The sequence below is a fragment of the Odocoileus virginianus genome, chromosome 8, assembly GCF_023699985.2.
Source record: "Odocoileus virginianus isolate 20LAN1187 ecotype Illinois chromosome 8, Ovbor_1.2, whole genome shotgun sequence".
Taxonomy (NCBI): domain Eukaryota; kingdom Metazoa; phylum Chordata; class Mammalia; order Artiodactyla; family Cervidae; genus Odocoileus; species Odocoileus virginianus.
Window position 1 is genome coordinate 71,750,376 of NC_069681.1, and position 21,321 is coordinate 71,771,696.

Sequence of the window (21,321 nt, forward strand, 5' to 3'; positions counted from 1 at the left end):
GTCGCTGCTGGCCCCGCCCTTTCCCAAGCCCCGCTCCGAGGCCCCGCCCCCCGGGTTAGTCGTTGATTCGGTGCTGGCCCCGCCCCGCCCTACTCGCGTCTGCTGCCGCGCTGCGCGCGAACAACTACCACAAGGTTTAGAGAAGACGTGTGTTTTCCGTGATCGAGTTCCAAAGAGCCGGTGAGTGTAAAACTAGCCCTTTCCAGGGCCTCCGTCTCCTTCAACCCTAGGAACTTGTGAGTGTCTGGAGGCATCTCCGGATGAGATCGACGGGGGCCTCTTGGGCACCAGCGGAGAAAGAGGCGGCCGCAGAACCGTGCCTCCGCGCTTTCGTTTCCTGTTTGCTTTTAAGGCACAAAAGGACGATCGATCGATTCAGTTTCCTGCTGGACTGCCAGCCAGAAAGCGATAGATGAGAAGGCACGCGGTCTTAACTCGGCAATATTGTCTTCTGTTGTTGTGGCCTGTTACCCATCGCGCCTGCAAGCTCCTTGAAATCAGAAGAACGCTCTCAGAGTCGATGGACTCGCCCCCGAGTGACCAACGTGGCCTTGCCATTTGAAAGTGTATGTGGCTTGATGACCCTTCAGAACATGTCCTTTCTTCGGGCTAACTTCTCCTAGGTGTGGATGAGACACGTTGCAAAAAAAAAAAAAAAAAGGCAACATCTACTAGGGCAGCTCAAAGACTCTGTCGTGAACAGGTAAACTTGTGTGCTTCTTGTTTAAATACACTTGGTAGAATTAAATTTTCGTGTTGACCCCAAAGATGGTATTAATTACTGGTTTTCAATTATACTTCTCCCCTCCCACACACAAGAAATATTACTCAGAACTCATTATCAGTAATAAAGATACAAAACACCCCTACAGCTGTTCCATCCCTTCCTTCCAACCATATTTAAAGTGAAGTTGCTGTAAATCATTCAGGTCTTTCTCTGCTTGGAAAGTAAGTTTGTTCAATCAATCAGAGGGAGATAGGCTAATGCAATATAAAAATCAGGTCAGAAAACTCTAATGGACAAATATTCACTTCTTCAATCAGACAAGATGATACAAGCAATGTATCAGACAGAGTGAGACTAGTATCATATGCTATGCTCATATGCAGAATCCTGATACAAATGAACTTATTTACAAAACAGAAATAGGTCTTAGAGAAGTAACTTATGATTACCAGAGGAGAATGGTAAAGGGGAAGGATAGATTGAGTTTGGGATGGATATGTACACACTGCTATATTTAAAATAGATAACCGAAAAGGACCTACTGTATAGCGTGGAGAACTCTGCTCAATACTCTGCAATAACATAAATGAGAATTTTAAAAAGAATAGATACATGTGTATGTATAACTGATTCACTTTTCTGTACCCCGAAACTAACCCAACATTGTTAATTGACTATTTGTGCTTAGATACTCTGCAATAACATAAATGAGAATTTTAAAAAGAATAGATACATGTGTATGTATAACTGATTCACTTTTCTGTACCCCGAAACTAACCCAACATTGTTAATTGACTATTTGTGCTTAGTTGCTCGGTCGTGTCCAACTCTTTGCGACCCCATGGACTGTACCCCACCAGGCTCCTCTGTCCATGGGATTTTCCAGGCAAGAATACTGGAGTGGGTTGCCATTTCCTTCTCCAGGGGATCTTCCCAACCCAGGAATCAAACCGGGGTCTCCTGCATTGCAGGCAGATTCTTTATCAGCTGAGCTACCAGGGAATACTGCAATATAAAATAAAATAAATTTCTTTAAAAGAGTATCAACAAGTAGAATGTGAGCTCTCATTCCTCTGCTAAAGTGTGACAGCATGCACGACCCCAGGACATATCCTTCACACCTCAATCCTTTGATAACCTCCTGATCCCTGATTTTCTTAAGTGTCTCCTGGGGAGCCAGGCAAACAGGATGTGGTGACAGAAGAATATAGATGCACAGTGAAGACTTGAGAGACAGAGAAATGACCTGAAGGGAGAGGGTTTCATAAGAAGCAAAGCAGACTTGGCTGGAGAAGGACACTGATCACAAAAAGCTCTGAATATCTGGGGTTCATAGTATGCTTGAAATACACTTTAAAGGATTAGTCAGCATGGGGAGTACACATCTGGAACTCAGCAAAGTGTCAAAGGTAAGGATATAGAGTAGGGAATCATTCATTGAACCAGTGAGTATTTATTCAACCTCTCCTGTGTACTAGAGCAAAGTGTTAATCACTCAGTTGTGTCCGACTCTTTGTGACCCCATGGACTGTAGCCCTCCAGGCTCCTCTGTCCATGGGATTCTCCAGGCAAGAATACTGGGATGGGTTGCCATTTCCTACTCCAGGCCATTTTCCTCACCCAGGGATCAAACCCATATCTCTTACATCTCCTGCATTGGCAGGAGGGTTCTTTACCACCAGCACCACCTGGGAAGCCCACAGACATTTCTAAATGGCAGGAATACAGCAATGAACGAAACAGAGGCCCTATCTCATGCTGACGTTTTGAGGAAGGAAGACAATAAACAAGTGGACAAATGATATAAATTCACATCACAAGGCCATCCTGTTCTTTTTAAGGGAGGGGAGGGCCTCGGGGAAGTACAGGAAAGGACAGGAGAGGCACTAGGGTGGTTGGAGAACTCCTACCTGAGAAGACCCAGTGAGCAGATGCCTGGGTAAAGTGCAGGGAGATGACCTTATGCAGAGAGAACCTACAAAGGGGGACAGAAAACCGGGGCAGCTCGCACTCCCTCTCCTTTCACCTGCATTCAGTGTCATCTAATTCTTTTCCCTCTCCCAGTTCTCTCTCTGATCCACGTCCCACCCAACACAAACACAGGTTTGCAATTACTGTGTCCTTTCACTGATGGCTTCATGGGGCCTGGAAGAGGTTGCCACACAGAATAGGTGCTCAGTAAATATAGAGAAAGGAAGGAAGGACCAAGAGAGGGAGGGAGAAGAGAAGGAATGAGTAAATATCTGGAACATACAAAGAAGTGGAAACTCAAACATTATTCATAATTCAAATACCCACCCAAATGCTAACGGTTTTATGCACTGCCATAAATGTAAGGGTTTTTAATGGTAATTACACCATGGACAAATAGTATTTTTCAGTGTTTTTATCATGGTGTAAACCTCATATCTAATAACTTCCTGACTTTCCATCGCAAAGAACTATCTTAAGCTACTTAACCCAATGAATATTTACATGGGTATTTTAATTTTTCAGAAGTGTACAAACTTCAATGAATATCTGTTTATGAAACATCACCATTATGTAGGATAGGAAGGAAATTTGAAAAATATATTCTAGGAGATGTTAGAGAAGTGTCAAAGTCGCTCAATCATGTCCGACTCTTTGTGACCCCAAGAATTCTCCAGGCCAGAATACTGGAGTGGGTAGCCTTTCCCTTCTTCAGGGGATCTTCTGGACCCAGGAATCATACTGGGGTCTCCCACATTACGGGGCAGATTCTTTACCAGCTGAGCCACCAGGGAAGCCTTAGGAAATGTTAAGCTGAGCCTTAATGCTTTTATCAAATGCAGAACAACAAGAAACCAGAGCTTTCAGTCCCTCCTTTCAGGGTAAGTCCAAGTCAGTAAGGAAGGGGGATCGCAGGACCACCCTCTGAGCCTGTTTCAGTCGTGGAGATGGGCAGATAAAGCTGTTTGATCGCACATGTTGGACTCTGCAGGACACAGAGAACAATGTTCCTTCTCATGACACCTGTTTTAACTTGCCCTGGTGCTTCCTTTCTCTTTCCCTGGGTGACACACCTGGCACAACACGGGCCCCAGCTTCCCCATCACTCTTAGGTGATGAAAGTCTCCTAGTCCCTGCCAAATGTGGATTCATTTCAGTAACTGAAAATCCTACCCAGGGTCATCATCAAAAAACACCAGTCCAGGGCTTCCCTGGTTGGCTCAGTGATAAAGAAATCCACCTGCCAATGCAAGGGATCTGGGCTTGATCCCTGGTCTAGGAAGATCCCACATGCTGCAGAGCAACTATGCCATGCACCACACCAGTGAGCATGTGCTCTAGAGTCTGCGAGCCACAGCTACTCAGCCCAAGTGCCACAAATACCGAAGCCTGCGTGCCTAGAGCCTGTGTTTTGCAACAACAGAAGCTACCATGATAAGAAGCCTTCACACAGCAATGAAGACACCCCCTGCTCACTGCAAGCAATGAAGAGCGCAGCCATTGTTGTTGTTTAGTCGCTGAGTCGTGTCCAACTCTTTATAACCCCATAGACTGTAGCCCACCAGGCTCCTCTGTCTTTGGGGTTCTCCTGGCAAGAATACTGGAGTGGGTTGCCATTTCCTTCTCCAGGGGATCCTCCCGACCCAGTGGTCAAATCTGCATCTCCTGCATTGGCAGATTCTTTACCAATGAGCTACTAGGAAAGCCCATAAATAAATGAATCTTAAAAAAAAACAGTCCAAGCCAATGTAAAAATTCCTAAATTTTCATTGTGGTCCATTCTCAGCCTCACACTGCAGTTTGGAAGCATAGCTCCAGGCTGAGGTTAACTTCCCCTGAAAAAATTGCTTCATGATTTTATGAAGTGGAATGTTCCCAATTGCGTGTCTTTGATTCAAGGGAAACAATTAATTGGTTCCTTCTGCAGAATTCTGGCCAGTTATAAAAAGACCAAAGGGTAACAAATCATTATTCCCTTGTTTCATGAGTCAGCAGAAGACTATTTAGCTTGGAAACAGAAGGATGACGATATTGTGGGCATGCGGTTCAGTAAAGTCCTAAAGGATGAGTAAAACCATAAGCCAAGCAGAGAAAGGAAGATGGTGTCTAAGGGAGAGGAAACAGGACCACAAATCATGGAATAAAAATAGCCATAAAGCTGAGGAGCTTCTACAGTTGCCTTCGAAAGGGTCAGAGGGTAAAAGTCATGCAGAGCATAAAAAAAAATAGAAGCATGTGGTCATGAGGCCTCTATACCACGTATGTATGGAGTGACTGGAAGGGCATGGGGAGTCCCCTTTAGACTTTAATCAGGTTAGGTGATCATAGCTACATTCTACAATGACTCCTCAGGCACCAGAGCTGAGGATGACTGAAGAAGACAAGACTTAAGAACAAAACCAAGAACAAATGGTCTCTGTCAGATTAACTAAAATGCTTCAAGAAGGGAACCAAGAGTGCCAAGTTGCTGAAGTGCCCCCAGAACTTGACAACAAGGAGACCACTGTTGACTTAGTTCTTTGCTCCAAAATCTATGGAGATCTGTAGGATCAATGATCAAACTATCCAGTGTGGCATATAAGGCTCATCATAGTTTCAGTTCAGTTCAGTTCAGTCGCTCAGTCGTGTCCAACTCTTTGTGACCCCATGAATAGCAGCACGCCAGGCCTTTCTGTCCATCACCAACTCCGGGAGTTTACTCAAACTCATGCCCATCGAGTTGGTGATGCCATCCAGCCATCTCATCCTCTGTCGCCCCCTTCTCCTCCTGCCCCCAATCCCTCCCAGCATTAGGGTCTTTTCCAATGAGTCAACTCTTCGCACGAGGTGGCCGAAGTATTGGAGTTTCAACTTCACCATCAGCCCTTCCAATGAACACCCAGGACTGATCTCCTTCAGGATGGACTGGTTGGATATCCTTGCAGTCCTAGGGACTCTCAAGAGTCTTCTCCAACACCACAGCTCAAAAGAATCACTTCTTCGGCACTCAGCTTTCTTTATAGTGCAACTCTCACATCCATACATGACTACTGGAAAAACCATAGCCTTGACCAGACGGACCTTTGCTGGCAAAGTAATGTCTCTGCTTTTTAATATGCTATCTAGATTGGTCATAACTTTCCTTCCAAGGAGTAAGCATCTTTTAATTTCATGGCTGCAGTCATCATCTGCAGTGATTTTGGAGCCCAAAAAATAAGGTCTGACACTGTTTCCACTGTCTCCCCATCTGTTTCCCATGAGGTGATGGGACCAGACGCCATGATCTTAGTTTTCTGAATGTTAAGCTTTAAGCCAACTTTTTCACTCTCCCCTTTCACTTTCATCAAGAGGCTTTTTAGCTCCTCTTCACTCTCTGCCATAAGGGTGGTGTCATCTGCATATCTGAGGTTATTGATATTTCTCCCCCATCAATTCTTCATAGATTCTTCTGTAGCCACCCTACCAACCCTGATACAGTCTGTGTCCAAGATCGGCTGATCCTTAATATGCAGCACTCATGAAATACTCACTACATGCCAGGCACCTACTAAAAGCCTTCTGTGATTCAGCTCACTCAGTCTTCCCAGCCACCCCATGAAGCACATAGAGACCTCAATTTCAAGTAAGGAAAATGAAAGTAAACATCTTACTTATAGTTCTACAACTATGAATGGAAGAGCCTGAATTTGAACACAGGAAATGCAGCTGCAAAGCCCCAGCACTGTTCAGTGTTAACTGGGTCAGTCAGTCAGTTCAGTCGCTCAGTCGTGTCTGACTCTTTTTGACCCCATGGACTGCAGCACGCCAGGCCTCCCTGTCCATCACCAACTCCCAGAGCTTGCTCAAACTCATGTCCATCGAATCAATGATGCCATCCAACCATCTCATCCTCTGTCATCCCCGTCTCCTCCCACCTTCAGTCTTTCCTAGCATCAGGGTTTTTTCCAAAGAGTCACCTCTTCCCATCAGGTGGCCAAAGTATTGGAGTTTCAGCTTCAGCATCAGTCCTTCCGATGAACATTCAGGACTGATTTCCTTTAGGACTGACTGGATGGATTTCTTTGCATTTCACGGGACTCTCCAGTGTCTTCTCTAACACCATAGTTTAAAAGCATCAATTTTTTGGCACTCAGCTTTCTATATAGTCCAAGTCTCTCTGTTAACCTAGTATTTACAAAATGCGGTCACTTCACACTCCCTGGTCTTCTTCACAGGCTCCACCTGCATTGTTCCACCTGCCTGCATCCTTCAGTCAACCCTCTCTTTCTGATAATCCCTAAGTTATAGTCCTAGAATCACTTCTTCCTGAACCTTTCCTGCACTCTTCAGTCTGGTTCATCCTGTATAACCTGTATGTTGTACATTCACACTGGTACTAAAGTGCCAATCACATTTCTGTTAATCAGATTTCATTTCTATTCATTGCAGTGCATGTCTCTTTGTACCTTAAGGGCCTAGAATTAATAAATATTACTCAGATATTTAGAATTAAATGAGTGGCTGCATATAAATGGATATTCACTCCACCCCTAACATCAGTCAGTAAGGTTTTATTTTGGTTTTTGTTCTGCCCAAGATGCTTTTGGTTGCAAATAACTGATTATCTGACTAGCAGTAGCTAAACCAATAAGGGTTTGTTTTTCTCATGGCGCAAAAGAAGGCTACTTTTCTTCAAGATTAGTACCCCAGTGACATGGGGACCTCCCCTCCTTCCCATAAAGTGACTAATACAGCTCAACATTTCCACATTCAATGAAGGAAGAAGGGAAAAGGGAAGATTCCCACCCTGTCTGTTTTATGAGAAAAGTAGAATTTTCCGAGCACACTTCTGTTTCTCATTGGTCAAAATTCTTATCACATGGACACCCCGTAGCTGTGAGGAAGCCACAAGAAAAGTGAACACAGTTGTTCTATATGAACATATGTTCTATATGTTCTATATTTATGAACACATAAATTCTATATAGGTTATGTATAGTACCTACTACAATGTAAACACTCTGTAAATAGTTGCCAGCCCATGGAAAATTTAAATTTTGCTTTTCAGAACTTTCTGAAATTTTTTTCTAGTATTTTCAACCTATGGTTGGCCGAACCCTCAGATGCAGAACCTGTGAATACAGAGGGTCCATGGGTTTATCTAGCCTTCCAAACCTCTGTGGTAGGTTCCAGCAAGAGAGATGGAATTTATGAGTGATTGTTGGTTCAGCCTATAGCTTTTCTCTAATCTACACAGCAAAGTTATGTTCGAATTATCTGTAGAAGTATCAGGGACTTCCCTCATGGCTCAGATGGTAAAGAATCAGCCCACAATGTGGGAAACCCAGGTCCTATCCCTCAGTTGGGAAGATCCCCTGGAGACGGGCATGCAACCCACTCCAGTATTCTTGCCTGGAGAATTCCATGGACAGAAGAGCCTGGTGGGCTACAGGGTATAGGATCGCAAATGGACACAACTGAGTGACTAACAACATACTTTAGTAGTGTTAGAAAACAGCATAACTGGTAAAATTATAAAAGCCTGAGTACTAACACATCAAGGCACATTTTCTGAAGCATTAGGAGTAATGTTTTGTGCCTGTCACCTTTCTCTGCCTTGGGATGGGAATCGGGACAGATTCTATGGTTTTTCTGCTCACTCTAACATAACCACAGTTCTGAGGTCTCTTTAAGTTATACAACATGATTTCACTTCTATAATTGGAACAAATCCAGCCAAAATCATTATATAAAATTTCAACCTTCAATACTCATGCAAAGGTCAGCTTTCTCCTCACTGAAGCCATCAGCACCCTGCACTACAGCAAGTGGTCAAAGGCTGCCGGCCTTTGAGGGGAGCAGGTGGGGATCTGCTCTCTCCCTGTCCCCCAAATAGTCAGCTGCGATTGACCCCACACAGGCCAAAGTCCTGAGACAAGAGAGGAAGAGGGTGGAAGAGGGTGGGTTGTTCCTCCTTGGCCGGGTGGTCCTGAGTCCCATGGCTCTGGCAGGGGAGTGAGTTCACCCTCTCTCTTCTTACCCCCCTGTTTCTGAGTGTCTGTGTTTGATAAAGCTCTCCCGTTTCAGCTTTCCATCAGATCGCCTGACCTTGAAGGAACACAGAGAGTCCACTGTCTCAGGTGAGGTTTGCTGGTCACACAGGCTTTCTCTCCAGACTTCCCCAGGGTGCCCAGCACCTGTCCTCTGCCCTGTGCAGCCTCCACTGCTGGTGAACATCCTAAAATCCCTTTAAAATGGTGAGTTTCATGATAAGTGAATTATATCTAACATAATAACAACATCGTAGCTGATGCGAAGCAAAGGCGTTCCCCGCACACTGTGCATAGAACCCCTCTGGGGTGAACGTGGCTCCCGTGATGCTCCTGGTGGGTCCAGTGGTTTGTCTACCTGTCTTATGAAGATGCTCTGGGCCTTTTCCAGAGTGGTCGGAACTGACATCTTTGCCCTCAAACACATACACGAACAAGATGAAATATAGACTCCTTAGGAGAACATGCGAGTTCTACTTTGCACGCTCATCCACGCCCCACCCCCTCACCTCACCAGTGTACTCTCCCTGCCTCCCACCTCCCCTTCCAGGCTCTGCTCCAGCCCCATCAGATCAACTCCCCTGCTCTCTCATGTGGCCTTTGCCTGTGACCATCTTCCTCCTCCGACGTCCTCTCCTCCTTCAGGTTCGGGAAGCCGGATGCCTCACAGGGCGCCACGGTTGCGAGCGAGCCTCGTGCCCACCTACCAGCTGACTTAACCCGTGTTTGTCTACTCCCTGAGCTCACGGACCCCACGCTCTGCCATCAAAGCCTCACACAGAGTGATCCTTACACAGAGGACCCAGTCTCCAACCAGAGAGGCCGGTGGCCCAGGCACAGCTTATCCTGCAACCACGTTCAATAACCAATCAGTCAGACAAGTGACAAAACTTCCCTTCTCTTCGTGCCAGTGTAGACGCAGTAGTTTGACTTCTATTTTTAGTTCCATTCAACATGCTTTGGGAAATGATGTCATGTTTCTGAATTAATGTTCCTGCCTTTGCTCCTTCCAAAGAGGGCAATATGCACCCCCTAGAGTAAAAGTAAAAACTGTTCAAGTTTTGAGAACATAGGACTGTACAGGCTTTACCTGATGCTTTTGAATCTGTTGTTAATGTGAGAGATAGTTGTTGAGTTGCCAGAAATCCCAGATTGTTCATATATAACTGTGCCAAAGCCCCATTACCCAGGAAGAGGCTTAAGTGTAGTCATGCTTTTGAATGGCAACAGGGTAATCAGAAAGAACTTTGCATTAGAAAGGGAAACGTGACTCAGGCCCTCAGATTTTGTCAAGGTGACACATCTTGAGCTGTCTTAGCCATTTCAGGGAATAATAGAACCATATGTGACCTTTGAATTCCTCTTCTACTTAAGATAAACTCTGATGAAACATCCTCTCTTGGAACATTTTATAGAAAATACAGGGACAGAGTGAGCTAACTATGGCAGTAAGTACACTAAAATGAATGTACCCCATGCTAATAATTAGAGTGTTTTAATGGAGTCTTGCCCTAGACACAATAATAAGGAAACTTTCAACATAAACCTATAAAATGTTCTGTCATAAAAATTGATTACACTGGACATAAAAAAGGAAATGGTATGAGCAACGATACCATAATACACTCTAATACACTTCTTCCTTTTTTGTTTCTTCCAGCTATTGATATTTTTCTTTTCTTTGAGGAAGTTAATAATTTCCCTTCTGTTTTGCCCTTTATTTTACATGTTGCTTTCTTCACTCTCCGCCTTTCTCCACTACCCTCCACCCCCTTGAAAGTGAAAGTGAAAGTCACTCAGTCATGTCCAACTCTTTGCAACCCCATGGACTATACAGTCCATGGAATTCTCCAGGCAAGGATACTGGAGTGGATTGCCATTCTCTTCTCCAAGAAATCCTCCCAACCCAGGGATCAAACCCAGGTCTCCCACATTGCAGGTGGATTCTTTACCAACTGAGCTATCAGGGAAGCCCTCTGCCCCCTCGTGTGCAGATGAATTGATGGTCAGATTCTCGGCTCTCACACCTCTCCATGGGAGGGATATCTCCACTCCAAGCTCACTGCCTCACCTGTAGGACCCTTCTTTGGGGTTATGGGGAGGTAAAACAGGCTATCGCTGACCTGGGAGGGTCACATGTATTCATACAATAAAAATGCATGACAATCGGTATGCCCTAGGCACTGGCACTCTGATTAAGGGGCACAGTCCCCGGGGGGGTATGTCCCTCTGTCCAGGGGGTGAGTCTGCTCACGGAAACAGTAATCAGGCGGGCACCGTGATAAGGAGGCCTCACACCCTTCTTGTCACTTCATCCTCCCCCGTGCCCTCCTCTCTGGCTCAGGAGGTCAGTGCCGGAAAAACCACAAAGCAGGCCAATGTGTCTCACGTCCCATTCAACCTTTGATCTGAACTTCACCCCCTCTCCTGACACGCTCTGTGCTTGTATCCACTGCATCCCCAGCTCTGCTGAGCTCAGTAAACGTAACCCATCCTAGGTGCAGGCTCTCTGCCAGGGGCTCAGAAATCAGACAGATAATGATCTTAATAACAGCTCCACTGCCCATTAGGAACTCAACGGCCTGTGTGCTCAGTCACTCAGTCTTGTCCGACTCTTTTGCAACCCCATGGACTGTAGCCCGCCAGGATCCTGTCCATGGAATTTTCCCAGCAAGAATACTGGAGTAGGTTGCCATTTCCTCCTCCAGGGAATTTTCCTGACCCAGAGATCAAACCTGCATCTCCTACATTGGCACTCAGACTCTTTACCACTGAACCTCGAGGACAGCCAAGACTGAAATGTTGCAGAAACATCATTTCAACATAAAAGGGACAATGCTAAAATAAAGGCAAGCTGCTGAGTGCCACATCATGGCCTTCCATTAAAGGCTTTCCTGGACAAGCATCGCAGTCAGGAAAGAGACTGCTCTCCTCGGTGACCCTATGTCTGGACCAAGGTCTGGTCTTCTCTTCCCTTGTTTCTCTCCTCCTAAGCGTACCCAGGCTCAGCTCCCATCAGCTGTATCCTTCACACCCCCGCCGGAGCAGGAGGGTGTGCCCCTCCTGCTCACCAGGACCCCTCCAAAGTGGCCCTGGGCCTCCATTCTGGTGCATTCCCCTGTGTTACTGTGTGTTTAGAGATATCATTTATTTTTCTTTCCATCTCTTTAACCTTCTTTGGAGAAGACCACACACACAGGAAGCTCCCAGCCAGCCCTCCCCCTCCAGCCCGAAGCACTGCGCTCTGACCCCACTGCTTCTTCCCCCAGTGGCTCAGCAGCCACTTCCTGGCTCTCAAAGGGCTCTGTTTTAATTTCTACCGCAGTGTGGGCCCCAAGATCAGAGGGCGGGGAGGTGCTTCACTCACTGCCTCTGAAATCCCATCACCAAGACCGTTGTTCACTTAAAACAGTCACTGGGATGTGAGAAATGGAAAATCATGCCCAATAATAATAATTGGTGTGGCTAATGAAACACTTCCTAGGCACCAAACACTTGTCATTTAATCGTCACTAAAATCCTATGAGGCATGTTTCTTCCTATTTTACAGATGAAAAGGAGATTCAGAAAAGTTCTAACTGCCCCAGACCACATGCAGGTCCTGCAGACCCATACCCTGTGCATATCCCTACGTGGGGCTAACAGAGATGCTAACAGAGATGTTTATACTGGGAAAAACGTGACTCCAGGGTGCATGCTATACTGTTCAAATAGGAGAAAGGTGTTCATGTCTAAACATTTCTGTGACTCCAGAGACAGATGTGGGGTTCACTATAAGGAAAAATATCCCACCAATTAGAACAGTGCTCATTTGTATTTACTTATCACCAACCACATGCTGACTCTTTCACATCCACTGCTGTATTTAATTTCCAGATGAATCTAACATTATCATCCACAGTTACAAATCAGGACTCAGGACCCAGAGAGGGCAAGTTAATTTGTCTGAGGTTTCCTTGCAAACACCAAATGTCAAAACTGGAACCCAGGTCTCCATTCAATGTTCTCATTCTGTACTACACCCCAGAATTGAAGTAAAAGAGAAACGTTTGCTTTGAGATTCTAAAAATCTTACAGTCAGCACACCTTAGGGGTGCATGCATGCTTGACTGCTAAGTTGCTCCAGTTGTGTCCGACTCTTCGTAGCCCACCAGGCTCCTCTGTCCATGGGATTCTCCAGCCAAGAATACTGAAGTGGGTTTCCATATCCTCCTCCAGGGGATCTTCCCCATCAAGAGATCGAACCCACATCTCTTACGTCTCCTGCATTAGGCAAGCGGGTTCTTTACCACTAGCACCACCTGGGAAGCCCATGCCTTAGGGGTAAGTGCCCTAAATTCTCTCCTAAGAGCTAACCACAATCTTGTATTCTAAAGCACGTGGCAGTTTTACAGCCTGGCCAGACGTAGGCAGCACGGGAGCCCTCAGGCACATGTTGGGAAACACTTAAATGAATATGATAAATATGTGAACATGAACTACAGAAAAGAGACACAGACAATGCAGCTAAAAAGGTGAGACTGTACATTTCACTACTTCTGTTTCACTCATTTTAGCCAGTTGAGTTACTTGTTTAAAACTACACTCCCCTACCTATTTGAGCAAACTCTGGGAGTTCTTGAAGGATAGGCGTGCTATAGTCCATGGAGTCGTAAAGAGTTGGACATGACTTAGGGACTAAACAACAACATATTTAGCTATGAAGTAGTGCCTCAAACAGAATCCCTAGACCATTATTTGATTAAACTAACATTCTCTGGTCAGAAGTATTTGAGGAATGAGTTTATTTATGAAAAACAAATGGGAATCTTCTTAATTTTGTCATATTTTATTTTTAACATTTCTTACGTTCATTAAAGGTTTTTTTTTTTTAAACATTTCTTATTTTATCTCATTTCCAAATCTTTGGACTTGGAGTGATAATGTCAATGAATGGTCACTTCAAAAGCATCATGTTTTATGTCTGTGCAGTCAGTGCCACAATAACTTGAAAATATGAATCATGGAAACTGTGCCCACAAAATTATAGATCTGTGAATTTGTGAAAAATAACTTTATGGTTTTTTTCCTTTGCTTTGAATAAAAAGGGATCATGCCACAGCTTCCCTCATATGGAAGGTTTGCAAATAGCTTCATGCATTTGCTGTTTGGCAGACAATGATAGTAGCTGGCAGGCAACCACTTGGAGGGGACACAAAGGAAATGCTAGTTAGAAATAGGTCAAGAGAGAGTTTTTTAAGGGAAATTGGGGATGAATCCATAAAAAACCAAAATGACTGAATTTTATATGATTACTGTAACTGAATGGACACTTCCTCTGTTAAAATCCTACATTTTGCTCATTTTCCAAACCATTTCAAATTTTCTTTTGATAAGGATTTTATTGGATAAATTAGATAGTTATAAAATAGAAAAGATATCTATTTACTGACAGCTTCTAAAAATGAGTATTTCTGAAGAACCAAAGACAAAATTTTTAACAGAGAAAGTATAGCATAATAGTCATATGAACAGTTGGTTTTTTTTCAGAATTCATGCAAATCTAAATTCAAAGAAAAAACAAACCTATGATTGTTCACTATTTCTATAGTCTTTATAAATATAACAGCTAAGTAATTTTGGCTGATTCATGTTGATGTTTGGTAGAAACCAACAAAATACTATAAAACAACTGTCCTTCAATTAAGAGTAAATAATTTTTTTAAATAAAATAAAATAACTCATCAATGAAAAAGCTATTAAGGGCAGTTGAGTGTACTTCAGATAACATACACTTAATGTTATTAGCAATTAAAGTTTATATGTGTGTTTGTCTTTTAAGCCTCTGGTCACTTTCTTGTTTTCTAAATATTTTCGCACTGCCCTGAATCCTTTCCCCTCTGACTAATCCTGTTCATTAATTCCTGTTACCACTGAGTTGATCTGTTATGAAGTATGACTGAGCCTCTCCCCAGCATAACAACACTCAGTCCTTCAAGTCCAAAGGCTTAGTAGACTCACCTTTCCCACCTCATCCCTGCCCCTCCTTCCTGGGCATCCTCCCAGAGCCCTGAAGCCATGCTTATATCCTCACACCTTTTTTGCACATTTCTCTGGACATTCTGTTTTGAAGACATTAAAGAGGAAAAAAAAGCACCAACAACTAGACATGACTTAACCAGTCAACTGAGTGGACTTAATCCATGGATAATCCACGCTATGAATTGAAAGAATGGGCTAAACCTAACTAACCCTTTGAGCAGCCTTCAATAAATAGTTGTAAGTAAACTGGGTAACATTCATGGTGTTTATGCTAAAAATGCATTAGCACAATTTCCTGTTCCGGAACAGGAAACAAGGATTTCAAATCATCTCTTATTGTAACATGACCTAAGAATCCAAAGAGTATGATGACTAGGTACACAACTACTAAAGTGCAGACATAAAAATGACCATCCCAGTGTTTGCCTTTTTCAGTGACTGTGGGCAGTGGGCAGAGAAGCCTCCAGTTCTCTGCAAGGCACGTGCTCTGCTTGCCAGCCCTCTGTCCTCTTCTTCTGGGGCTCAGCTGAAGCTTTAAGCTAAGCCTTCCCTAGTTTAAAAAAAAGGACAATCTAAGTGTATGATGGGTCTGCAGTCATATACAGACCCATCACATTTGCCTCCATCTTCTCCATGCAGGTGAAAGGATCAAATTAAATAGTGTCTGAAATCTCTTCCTTTGGGACTCTGCATTCAGCCACCACTTTCTTATTTTTTTTTCTCTTTCTGTGGGCAGTAGGGAGCAGGTGGCCATTTAAGTTTATGTCAAAATGTCAGATTGTCAGGCTGCGCCTTCAGATGCCAGTTGTCACAATCATAGGCAATCCCTTTTATACATTTTTCTGTTTTTAATATTTTCTATGATGCTTCAAGGGATTTTTTTCTATTCACTCTTTGAAGGCTTTTTCTACAGCACCTATTTAACTTGGTCTAGGAGGTGCTGCAGGTTTCAGATTGCATTTGGCATTGGCTCTGGAAAGAATTAGCGTTTTGTTTATATGTTGTTATTCTGTGGCTATTGCTTTCAATCATAACAAACTAGAAGAACCATTTATATTAAAGTATCATAAACAAATCATTTTGCCTACTGATTAATTAAAAAAATAATAATAATAATCTTGAGTCAGTTGAACTAAGTTACTATTTCTGTATGAGATTCCCTCTCCCTTCACCCCTCCCCCAGGAGATTCAGTAAATGAGATCATTTAAAATTGTGTTTCTTGCTAGGTAATACATTAACATTATTATTATTCTCAAGGAAAAGCTATCAGTTGATTTTTCAATGGAGTGGATCTTTCTGAGCAGTGTCTAAAGGGCAATGATTCTGACCCCTGTGAATTTTCAATATGTGTATTTCTACAGCTGAGACAGTTCCTCATCTCCCATCGGTGATTCCGTGACTGCACCGAACCTGTCCCGGGTCCGCACACGGGTTCTCCTTCCCCGACTCGAGCCCGCCTGGAACGGGCAGCCCTCAGGGCTCCCCAGGGAATGCCCTGCAGTTTACAAAGCTCCCACACACACACATCTGTACCCCCAGGGCTCTGCTGTGAGGACCAGGGAAAGTAGAACATCTAGGGTTTGCTTCACAACGGCTGAAATCTGCCCATTGGGTATAGGACGCTCGCTGTAATAAATAGTTCCCTCTGCTTCTCTGGATGCCTGAAATTCTTCATGATAAAATTTTTACCACGAGGCACAGGGGTACCAAGGCTGAGCAGAGGATTTCTGCTAATGCCAGGGGAGGGGGATGAGAGCTGGCACCCTCCATGTGCACCAGCACCCTGCAGGGGGCCCACTCTCTACCCGCTCTGGGCCCCAGACCAGTCTGTGTGGACCATCAGTGGTGTCTCCAGGATGCTCTCTGGGCCTTCTCTTTGCCTCTTGCACTTCCTGTCTGAGGGCCAGTGACACTCCATAAGCCCCTCCCCAAAGAGATCCCAGCGCAGGTGGAAACAGAGGGGCTGACAGTGACAGGAAGGGACACCCCGCCACCAACAAGAGGGATGAGACAGACCAGTCTGCAGCTGCTCTGTAGGCTGGGGCTGCGGTGGTGGTGACTGCGGCACCCCCCAGGGCACCTGCATTGAGGACAGGTGCTCAGGCTGTGGGCGGGGCTTTGCGCGGGCTTCTGGAGGATGGAGGGATGAGAGCCGCATCAGATACAGCACAAGTGTCTTACATTTACAGGCTCTTATCTAACATTTTTATGGGCATTGTTTTCCCTAAGGCTGCATGACTAGAAAATGGGATTCAGACCAAGTATGTCTGGCTCCAAAGTCTACACTCTTTCCATTACACGATTTGTTTTCTCTTAAAACAAATGGGTGTCTGTGTTTGTGGAGGGTATTGTGGAGTTGGTCTTGTTTTGTTTGGATGCAGAGGTGTATGTCTAAGGAAGAGAGATGTAGAAGGGACAGGATGGGACCCATCGGAGGGACCAGTTTGGAGCCTGTGAGGACAGAGGGTGAAGGACCAGTGCCATGAAACCCTGGGTGGGAATAAGTCCAGGGAGCACTGCCTCTCTCCCAGGAAACAAAATCAGCACGAGCTTCAGAAGAAGGCATTCCTCTTCCTAACCTCCATTCCACAGGTGGCAGTCACTTTGGTCCCAAGGGGTCTGTTGGGTTTAAGTCTTACAGAGGCACCACCTACAGAGGTCATGACAAGTGCCCCTGACCCAGAGGCTCAAGTGGAAAGAACATAAGCAAATTCATTCCTGAGACCATAGGAGATGTCACCGCCCCAAGGACACCCAGAAATAGCTGGGGAAGAAGTTAAGCCAACAAGAAGAGCATCGGGGTTAAGGTCTTATCAACAGGTGATCTGGAGTCATGGAGACATGGGTGTAAATACGAATTGACCTTATTTACACTCACGAACCTCTGAAACCTAGGAGGGGGGCATAATCGCTAAGGCACTTGTTCTTTCTCTGGACTCCACCTCTCCAGCTCGAATCCTGGCCAACTGCCGCCAGGCCCACAGCTCCATCAGAAGTCAGGGCTGGCTGGTTTGCTTGGCCCTATGCTGCCCACTACTGCTCTTCCCCACTGGGCTTAGTTTTCATACACTTGGACTCAGCTAGTCTGCCTCCTCTCCTGCTCTCGGGACCCTGCTCTCCCACCTGAATCTACTCCTCCTACTATGGGATAATAGGAAATAAATATTTGCTCTTTGCCTCTGAGTCTTGGCACAAAACTCCTAAAACTCTTGGAACTCCCTGAGAAAAGAGTGTCTTTTGTATGTTGATGAGGTAGCTCAAGGCAGGGCCCCTAGATAGCTTCAGATAGGGAGGGAGGACTCAACCCTGTGATTAGAGGGTTGGAGTTTTCTGACCCTTCTAATCTCCATGGAGGGGGAAAGACTAGAGTGAGTTCAATCAGTCGATGAGGTAATCAGTCACGCCAACAGGGACGCTTTGCTGGGAACTCGGAAACAACCGCTAAGCTACAGGAACTTCCAGGCTGTCGACTACATGGAGGTGTTGGGGTGTGGGGGCCCCCAGAGAGGGCCTGGGAGCTCTACACATGCACTGCCCCCAAATCTTGATCCATGATCTTGACAAGGGTGCCTGTCTTTTCCATGAGCTGTTACAATAAACAGTAATTGTAAGTAAAGCACCCTCTGGGTTCTGGGTCAGTCTAGTGAATTATTGAACCCAAGGGAAGGGGTTCTGGGAACCCCTGAATTTGTAGCTGGGGTGTCCTAGGCATTCCCACTGGCACCTGAAGTGGAGGCGGTCCCGCAGGACTGTCTGTGACATGGGGGTCTGTGCTAACTCTGGGAAGTGTTGGAATCAACACGCTGGACTCCCAGGAGGTCCTGGAGAATTAGGGAACCAATCGCTGTAGGAGAGATGACTCAGTCCCCATCCTCATCAGGTTGTTGACGTTCATCTTGGATGTCCTGGCGGTTCTGAGACTGCCAGGAGGCCGGGACACTCTCCCAGCCTCAGTGGAGAGACTGACACAGGAGCAGCACTGAGCAGTCAGGACGGGTCCTCCTCCACGCAGCCCCCCTGGCAGAAGCACCCTCGTCGCTCACCTGGGTGGTGACCACAAACTTTAGTGGGCCTCCCTGCCTCTGCTCCTGTCCTCCACACAGCAGCTGGAGGGATCCTTTCACAAAGGAAGTCAGATCATGCCTCTCCCCGCAGTGGGCCCCCATCTCCTTCACGCTTCCTCCTTAACTGTGACTTCAGCTCCCTGGCCCTAAGTCCCTCCCCGCCAGCCCACCAGCCTCCTCCCTGTTCCTGGAACATTCCAGGCTGCACCCACCTACAAGATCTACACGGTCTGGAACATTCTTCCCCTAAAGAGCTTGTGACTAATTCCCTCACCTCCTTCAAGTGTCTGCTCAAATGTCATCTCCAAGAGGTTCGTCTTGACTATCCTATTTAAAACTGTAAGTGACAGATGTTCCTATGAAACCCCATAGACTCCCACCTCCTTTTCATGCTCACGGGTCTTTTGTTCCATCGTATGAGGTACAACTTAGCGACTAAACAACAACAAAAATGAGGTACCCTGTAATTTAATTAGGAATTAGGTTTATGGTGTACTTTCTGTCTTCCCCCTGTAAGAGTAGAAAATTCAGCAGTCAATCCCTACACCCATTTCATTCCCTTACATATTCTAAAAGCCTGGCCTAATAAATGCCTCTCACATGTTAGCTGAAGGAATGACTTTGTGATGAGCAGGGCCCTATAGGGTCTTCGCAGAACAGACCTCCCCCACTCTCTCGGCAGGTCCTCCGCCTGCCTTTGTCTGTAGAAAAACTGTAGACTCATGCTTTCCCTGAGTCCCAAAGAGTAAATTTAACCAGAGAAGTGAGAAAATGCAGGAGGAAAGGAAACAGTCGAGCAAGACAAAATATTAGTTTAGTCGTCATTCTGAACCGTGTCCTTTGAAATGTTTTGCAGCTGCTGAATGAAACCCCACCAGGTGGGAGAAGTTAACCGCATGCTGTCCACAAGCACATAGACCCCAGATGAGTTGAAACCATGTTGATGATGTTGACCCCGAATACCTCACCATCAACAAAATCAGAAGCAAGGTCCATGAGCTGACCACATGCCCCACGTCCCCCTCCTTCACCCTGTCTTTATGAACCTGTCCCTGAAAGCTTTCAGGGAGTTCAGACTTAAGCACCAGCTGCCCGGACTCCTCTCCTGCAGTGAACACTGCCCTTTCCTTCACCTCGACCCTGGGGTCAGCACACTCACTCTACTGCGTGTGGGCGAGAGGATTCGTTTGGTTCAGTAACAGTTAGTGTGGAGGGTCCTAACTGAAAGGCTTCACTGCGGTCCCCTGGGAAGGTGGACACTGGACACCGGATGGTCCCTGGAGGAGGAGGAGAGGCCGGTCCAGCCAGGCGGGGCTTATACCTGACCAGTGCTCTCTCTCTCTCCTTGACCAAACTTCAGAAGCTCCTCTGAGCCCTCTTTTCAATGAGTCTCATCCTCGGGCTCTGTCTTTGAACAGCCTGGCCCAGTTTTAGCAAGAATCCCGCTGTCAGTGTAGTGAGACCTCCTCCCCCTTGAGGTCTCAGTAACCTCCACGTCTGACCAAAGTCCTCCCCGCCCACCCTTGACACCTGAGCACCCTGGCCTGCTGTCAGCAAGTCAGTTCAGCCGGGGTCCCTGCCCTTGATGTCTCATTAATTTGCCATCCACTGACTCCCCTCTGTCTGCTCACTGGCTATAAATGCCCAGCTCTCTATGCTGTATTCTGAGTTAAGCCAGATCTCTTCCTCAATTGCAATAGGTATCAAGTCCTAAGTAAAGACTTCCTTACTATTTCAGTAAGTGTCAGGGTAATTTTTTCTTTAATCAACACTGAGTTTGAACAAGTCACACAACTTCAGTTTTCTCATCTCATCAATCTACTAACATAGGGTCTCTTAGACACTGTCACCAGCCTGAATCAACCCCAAATGAACCAAGTGCTTTAGCACCCTGTACCTAGAACTGTTTCTTCAGCTCCCTAGGGGACAGGTGCCCCAAATCTGGTCCACCTCTCCGTATCCTGGAAGCTGCTTTTTGCATGGTAACACACTGACACTCCAGAGGTCCCCTGGACACAATGGAAGGAAACCAATCCCAAAGCAGCCTTCAACAAGGGTGACCAGGGACTTCCCTGATGGTCCAGTGGCTAAGACTCCACACTCGGGGGACCCAGGTTCCATCCCTGGTCAGGGAACTAGAGCCCACATGCAACTAAGAGTTCACATACCGTAACTACAGAGTTTGCATGGTGCAACTAAGACACAGTGCAGCTAAATTAATTTTTTTAAAAATGAGTGATACCAACTCAATTTTTAGTTTAATATTCAGATGGTATAGTCAATAATATACCTGCTTTTATCTTAGCTTAACATTTTATATTGCTTATCACATAGATAATCTTCTTTTCCTGAATACCCACATAAAGTGAGTGGGCTGGGAAGGCTTTGCGTGTTAACACAGTGGGTAAGAACAAGCCCCATGGCCCACACACGCCCCCTGAGCACTCATGATACAGTGCCCAAGATCAAGCCCACCCCAGATCCTTTTTAGCTTTAAAAATTATCTTGCCCCCTGAACAAAAAGACCAG

At 45.6% G+C, this 21,321-nt stretch overlaps 1 protein-coding gene and 1 long non-coding RNA gene across 5 annotated transcripts in view; one reads left to right on the forward strand and one right to left on the reverse strand.

Moving 5' to 3' along the window:
* The window catches only part of SACS (sacsin molecular chaperone), a 79,078-nt gene that overhangs the window by 40,102 nt on the left and 17,655 nt on the right, over nt 1-21,321 (reverse strand). The window lies entirely within an intron of this gene.
* Nucleotides 55-20,560, forward strand: LOC139036348 (uncharacterized). 3 transcript variants are annotated; one of them, XR_011489090.1, is made up of 3 exons: nt 55-703; nt 8,744-8,913; nt 19,649-20,560. It is a non-coding gene; the product is annotated as an uncharacterized lncRNA (long non-coding RNA). The 3 variants fall into 3 exon arrangements; XR_011489092.1 differs by lacking the exon at nt 19,649-20,560 and adding an exon at nt 16,090-16,395 and having other exon boundaries at nt 56-703; nt 8,744-8,796; XR_011489091.1 differs by having other exon boundaries at nt 57-703; nt 8,744-8,796.